This window comes from Pinus tabuliformis, chromosome X (genome assembly GCF_031772625.1).
Source record: "Pinus tabuliformis cultivar Carrire ecotype Pingquan chromosome X, CPIR1, whole genome shotgun sequence".
NCBI lineage: Eukaryota > Viridiplantae > Streptophyta > Pinopsida > Pinales > Pinaceae > Pinus > Pinus tabuliformis.
In genome coordinates, this window is record NC_142308.1 from 1609381173 (window position 1) to 1609388706 (window position 7534).

Below are 7534 nucleotides of genomic sequence, written 5' to 3' on the forward strand. Positions count from 1 at the left end.
AAAAGAGAAGAACTCGATCAAAATGTTGATCTTAATGGCAATGGAAATGATCCAGATGAAGATGGTGTGGATGAGGACTATCTCGAAATATAAGAAGATGAGACAGAAGACCTTGAGAAAAAAATTGTTCATGGACAGTAATTTACATGCCCTATTCATAAATGTTTTGTTTGCAAGCATACAAAAAACAAGGAAGATGAAAATCTGCAATTTTCCAGTTGTCAATGCTGTCCAAGAGAATATCACAGAAATTTTTTGCCAAACTCCATTTTCTTTGATGAGACTAACGACGAACCACAATAAGACATAAATTCTGAATCCAATTGGACTGCAACAATGGAATTAGCAATGGAGGAGGATTCCAAAGAAATGTCAGACAATGTAGTGTCCAGTACAGAGTCAAATTAAGATTTAGAAGATGAAGGTGCTCAAGATGCTCATGTTCTGTCCCTAGAGGATGCAGCGGCAAAAAATCCTCTTAATTATGATACTCATGTAGAGTACATTCAAGCACTTCGAAAATATGGCCATGTGGAGAAGCTTCGAAGAGAAAGAGAAGCAATGAGTGCATTGTTTCCTCTGAATCCTACGATGTGGCAAGAGTGGACAAAGGATGAAGCTTGCTTGATTACCAGTTCTGAAGTTGTGTCAAGCATTGACCCGTTGTCTGAGTGGGGAGTAAATGAGTATATGTCTATTATTTTATGGTCTGAGTACCTAAACTTCATACAAGAGCGTGTTGAGTCTGTATCACAATGCACACCAGAAGGAGTTGAAAAGATGAGGGCTCTTTTTGAACGAGCTCTCACTGCTGTGGGTGTACATGTGGTAGATGGTTGGAAATTGTGGGCAACATATAGAGAATTCAAGCAAGATTTACTCATTGCAATGGAAAAAAATAGAAAAGAGGTAAAAGATAAACAGGTTGATCGAATCAGTAAACTATTTCGGCAACAACTATCAATTCCATTGAGTGACATTGATTCAATGCTTCAAAATTACAAATTTTGGGAAGAGCAACAAGGAGTTGTGATTGGGAATGACATAGATAATTTAGCTGGACTTCCTTCCAATGTCATATCATCTTATACAAAGGCTCTACAAATGTACAATGCTCATGCTGGTTATGAAGAAAACGTGGCTAGAGGAAAGCATGCAGATACTGATCATTTTCAAAATTACCTGTCCTATATCGACTTTGAAGAATCATCAGGAGATCCAGGTCGTGTTCAAGTTTTTTATGAGAGAGTAATAAGTGTTGGAAATAATACTGAGAGGGGGGGGTGAATCAGTATTATCAACTCAGATACTTTTCAATTTCATACTTAGATTCATATACGCGGCTTCAGTTCAGTATATTAGCGTATATACGCGACTGTGTTAAATGCAACTAGCGTACATGCAGTAATCTTATGAATCAGTTAGCTTATCTTCAGTAAATTCATCAGAACATTATTAACCATAATAACAGTAATCAGGTGCAGTAAAACAGAACAGATCATCACACATAAGAAGCACACATGAACACAAGATATAAGGTGGAAACCCAATGTGGGTGAAAAACACCTGTTGCAATTCGTCTCTTTCTTCTTTAATAAGAAACTTCTTTTACAATGTACTGGTGTAGTCCTTTACCAGCACGCAGGCTTCAACCTGCAGAGGGCTACAACCCTCTCTCGTTTTTCCAGCTACTTCTGGAAGGGAGCTACAACCCCCATAGCTCTTGTACTAGCTAATATACTAGTACGTAGGTGCTGACCTACAGAAGGCTACAACCTTCTTTTCTTCAGGGACCACGTTTCATCAATTTTCAGACTGGATCCATAAGTACAGAACAATCACTGCTGCAATACAATCATCAACTTATACTTGCATCATAAATCTCTAAATCACCCAATACTGAATCACTAAAACCCTATCATCAAAAACACAAAACACAAACCAAAGCCCAGAACTCTGCAACAACCACTAGAATCAACAGCAACTTGAAACACCAAATCTCATAATGCATACGCTACTTGACTATATCAAAACCGCGTGTGTACGCGCTTTCACCAGAGACAACCCGCGTACAGATCTAAAGATAATTACTTATACCTTCGCTGTCAGATCCAACCTTAGCCAAGCGTCACAAACAGATAACCAGCAATACTAGATCTTCCCACTTCGTCAGACATCCATTCCTTCTCCTCCTTTTATAGTCTTAGGCCTTGCTCAATACCACGGTCCAAAACCATAATAAATCAATACCAAGAGCCCAATACTTGGGTTCAACACACTTGTCGAGATACCATGGTCCAAAACCATAGGTTCAAATACCGAGGACTAACTACCACGGACCAAGACATAAGTTTTCCCACCTGTACGCGCTTTTCCTTGCGTGAAAGTGCGTGTATACGCATACGCGTCTTCGGCACGCCCAACCCGCGTGTATACACTGATTTGTCACAATGAACCTGTGTATATCTCTTTCTTGACCTGTTGTACTAAGATCTGTCCTTTGATTAAGTTGCCATCACCTGTATCAACCTCTGAGTGAGTTGCCATCAAGGACAACACTTGTATCATAATGCCAACAATCTCCCCCTTTGGACTTGATGGCAACCACCACACCAAGTCACTCTCCCCCTTTGACATCAAGGGCAAAGGGCGGACCAAGATATTCTCTTCCTTGGTATACCTTTTGTTGTCCATACTCCCCCTGAGTACATGCTGAAATTTCTGATTGAGCTCCCCTTTATATATGCCAAGTTGTATCAATCCATCCATGCTCCCCCTGAGAAGATGCAAGTTCTAAGACCAACAATTCATTCAAGACCATGACTATCATTCATCATATATGATCTGCACCATAAGCATCAGCATCCAAACCTGCAATACCATTCCTTTGATCAAACAACAAGATGTATCATTTAGCTTCATAGACTTTATCAACAAATTCTAACCATAATGCCAACAATGCATTATTTGAAGTATATGCTCCCCCTGAGCCTGAGCCAACCATGACCGAACCATTTCCTGGGTCTGTTCTGCTGCCCTTTCTTCTGATCTCTATATACGCGACTCTGCAGCCTGTAACTCGCGTATATACGTGACTTATCTTCATTATATTAGCGTATGCAAGATGGAATACTGAATTTCTTCACTTTCAGATTCCCCTGTGTCTGTTATGTCAGCTAACTGAGTTATGTCACACCTTTCTGTCTCTAATTATGTCTTCTTTAATTCCTGGAACTGTGATGATGTATGGTCCTCTTGATTTGAATTTTGAAATTTGCTCCTGCATTCCCTTGCTTTATGTCCAAGTTTGTTGCATGTATAACATCTTACATATTTCATGTTCCTTCTATTGCAATCAATTGCTTTGTGTCCATATGCATTGCAGGCAAAGCAATATCCTCTGAAATACCTGGGATGCGATGATCTTTTGTTATGGTCTTGAACCATTCTACTTCTACATCTGGCTGCAACATGTCCAAGATTATGACATACATAACATTCAACATTATTTAGTGGAGGAAATAATCGTCTATCACTTCCATAGTTAGGAGTAAAGGATTTTCCTTTAGGATTTTCTTTCCTTGGTTGTTCCTTGTTGAGCATTTCAGATTTCTCATTAGAGTTTCTTGCCTCACCTTGTGAGCTAGATTCACCTTCAACGGATTCATAAAAACCAAGACCAGTTTTGATAATAGGGGATCTTTGACTACCAAGAATGTCATCCAAAATCTTAGTACTATCTTGAAATCGCAACAATTTATCATTTTCTTCTAATTTACCTTTTAAGATATTTACCTCAACCTGATGTTGTTCTTCCTTTTCCAAATACTGATTCCTTAGGTCTTCTTCAGCTTTTCTTCCTTCTTCCACTTGTTGCTTTAATTTGATCAATTCATGTTCTTGATCTTCAAGAGCTTCTCTGTTCTGCTTTCTTGATTTTCCAAGATCTTCTTTTAGAGAGAGGATCTCTGATTCAAGTCTCTGAATTGTTATGCTCTGATTATTTACTATATCTTGCAATTTCTCCCTTACCCTGGTTACTGTCTCCAATTGTTCGTTTAATTTGGTAACTTCCTCAGTTTCTGCATTCTTATTTTCATATGCCATGAGACTTAATGTCTTCACTACCATTGAATGAGTCATTAATTTTAACATGGGTATAATAGCTTCTATTACCTTCTTAAGACATCTTTCCTTTGTTATGAGGGCATCTAGCAGCATAGTGACCAACTCTACCACATGAAAAACATTTGAAAGGTAGCTTACCTTTGAACCGTCCAGTTCCCTGTTCAAGATTCTTGACAAAATTTACCTCATCTTCTTCCTCTGACATGTATCTTGATGCTTCGAATGCAGCTTTTGATGGTCCCTCTTTTCGCATTTCAAAAGCAGTTAAGATTCCGTGAAGCTGTGACATGGTGATTTTCTGCAGATTCTCCTTTTCTTCTATGGCAGACACTTTGGAATCAAATTTAGCAGACAGAGATCTCAAAACCTTTTCAACTAAGACAACTTCCTTAAATTCTTCACCCAGATCCCTCATACAATTTACAATTTCATCCATATGTAGGAAATAATTTGCTATGCTTTCATTACTATGCATCTTAAGATTTTCATACCGGATTCTGAGAGTTTGAAGCTTTGCTCTTTTTACCTGATCATCTCCTTCGTAGCTCAGAATGATTTTGTCCCATATTTCCTTAGCTGATTTGAAATGCATAACCTTCATAAATTATGATTGTGTCAAACTTCCCAATAAGACAATAACAACTTTGGCATTGAGCTCATATTGCTTTCTCTCTGCTGCATCTGTAGGAGTTGCTGATGGGAATTTGTATCCTCCTTCTACGATTCCCCAAACTTCTACTCCAAGTGATTTTAGATATGCAGTGGTTCTTATCTTCCAGTGAGTAAAATTGTTCCCGTCAAAGATTGGTGGCCTAATGTGTGCCTCTCTTTCTGGATTAGTCATTCTGATGGATCTTTTCCTTCAAGCGATCAAGCTACCTCTGAAGGACCTGCTCTGATACCAATTGTTGGAAATAATACTGAGGGGGGGGGGGGGGGGGTGAATCAGTATTATCAACTTAGATACTTTTCAATTTCATACTTAGATTCATATACGCGGCTTCGGTTCAGTATATCAGTGTATATACGCGACTGTGTTAAATGCAACTAGCGTACATGCAGTAATCTTATGAATCAATTAGCTTATCTTCAATAAATTCATCAGAACATTATTAACCATAATAACAGTAATCAGGTGCAGTAAAACAGAACAGATCATCACACATAAGAAGCACACATGAACACAAGATATAAGGTGGAAACCCAATGTGGGTGAAAACCACCTACTGCAATTTGTCTCTTTCTTCTTTAATAAGAAACTTCTTTTACAATGTACTGGTGCAGTCCTTTACCAGCACGCAGGCTTCAACCTGCAGAGGGCTACAACCCTCTCTCGTTTTTCCAGCTACTTCTGGAAGGGAACTACAACCCCCATATCTCTTGTACTAGCTAATATACTAGTACGTAGGTGCTGACCTACAGAAGGCTACAACCTTCGTTTCTTCAGGGACCACGTTTCATCAATTTTTAGACTGGATCCATAAGTACAGAACAATCACTGCTGCAATACAATCATCAACTTATACTTGCATCATAAATCTCTAAATCACCCAATACTGAATCACTGAAACCCTGTCATCAAAAACATAGAACACAAACCAGAGCCCAGAACTCTGCAACAACCACTAGAATCAACAGCAACCTGAAACACCAAATCTCATAATGCATACGCTACTTGACTATATCAAAACCGCGTGTGTACGTTCTTTCACCAGAGACAACCCGCGTACAAATCTAAAGATAATTACTTATACCTTCGCTGTCAGATACAACCTTAGCCAAGCGTCACAAACAGATAACCAGCAATACTAGATCTTCCCACTTTGTCAGACATCCATTCCTTCTCCTCCTTTTATAGTCTTAGGCCTTGCTCAATACCACGGTCCAAAACCATAATAAATCAATACCAAGAGCCCAATACTTGGGTTCAACACACTTGTCGAGATACCATGGTCCAAAACCATAGGTTCAAATACCGAGGACTAACTACCACGGACCAAGACATAAGTTTTCCCACCTGTACACGCTTTTCCTTGCGTGAAAGTGCGTGTATACGCATACGCGTCTTCGACACGCCCAACCCGCGTGTATACGCTGATTTGTCACAATGACCCTGCGTATATCTCTTTCTTGACCTGTTGTACTAAGATCTGTCCTCTGATTAAGTTGCCATCACCTGTATCAACCTCTGAGTGAGTTGCCATCAAGGACAACACTTGTATCATAATGCCAACAATAAGGTAATTTCGAGTTGCAAATGATCTTTGGCTCAGTTATACACAATATTTGGATAGAAATTTGAAGGTTCCTAGTATTATAAAATCTGTTTATGCTAGAGTTGTTCGAAACTACCCCTGGGTTGAAGCACTTTGGGCTAAATACATGTTTTCTTTGGAACGCTTTGATGCTTCAGAGGAGGATCTCTCAGCCTTGTTTGAGCAGTCTCTGCATTGTGGGTTCTCAAATCCTGATGAGTACTTGGATTTGTTCCTTGTTCGTGCTGATGGCTTGAGGCAATGGATTACGAAGAGGGATTAAATTAGTAAATCATCTTTATCTTGTTCAGCTTCGAGAAGCATTTCAGCATGCAACAAAATGTTTGTCTTCACATCTAAATTACTTGAACTACACAGGTCAATTCTTGCATTTGCATGCATACTGGGCTCGGTTAGAATATCCGCTTTTCTGACGCTGTCTATCGGGCAGTCTGACACCCTCTGGCAGAAATTCTCGACTGTCCGCTTTTTCCTTCATATGTTGCCTATCTGTCGGTGACTATTGGTCAACTGTCCCTCCCGTTGCACGTATCGAGTTCTGTTAGCATGGTAAATACCTCCACCGCCAAACAGTATGACCTCTGTCAAACAGTGTGATTTCCAGTCAAACAGCGTGACTTCCGGTCAAATAGCGTGACCATTTCTGTAGCATAAATTGTGACCGGCTTGAAAAATCGCGTCCTTTTAGTTGGAACATAATCATTCGGAGGTGAATCAATTAATTAAACTTATAAATACAAATAAGGTAATTTAATTAATTTGTAATATATATATATATATATATAGATATAGATATATATATATATAGACTTATAAAAAAAAATCAGAAAAAAATAAATAAAAATAAAAATAATAAAATATATATCTATATATATATATATATATATATATATATATATATATATATATCTATATATATATATATCTATATATATATATATATATATATATATATATATATATATATATATATATATTAAAAAGTAATAATAAATAATAAAAAAGCTTAAAAAAAAAGAAATCATCCAAGGAAATAGTACTGAGAAGCTATTTGACAAATCAATGACCAAGTTGTATACATCGACAGCGACTAAGTGAAGAAAACCCCAGTATTAAAGCTTTGAGGACAA

General features: G+C 38.1%; 1 pseudogene; it reads left to right on the forward strand.

Moving 5' to 3' along the window:
- The first annotated feature begins 336 nt into the window (after nt 1-336).
- Nucleotides 337-6817, forward strand: LOC149146196 (uncharacterized; annotated as a pseudogene).
- Nucleotides 6818-7534: the final 717 nt, after the last annotated feature.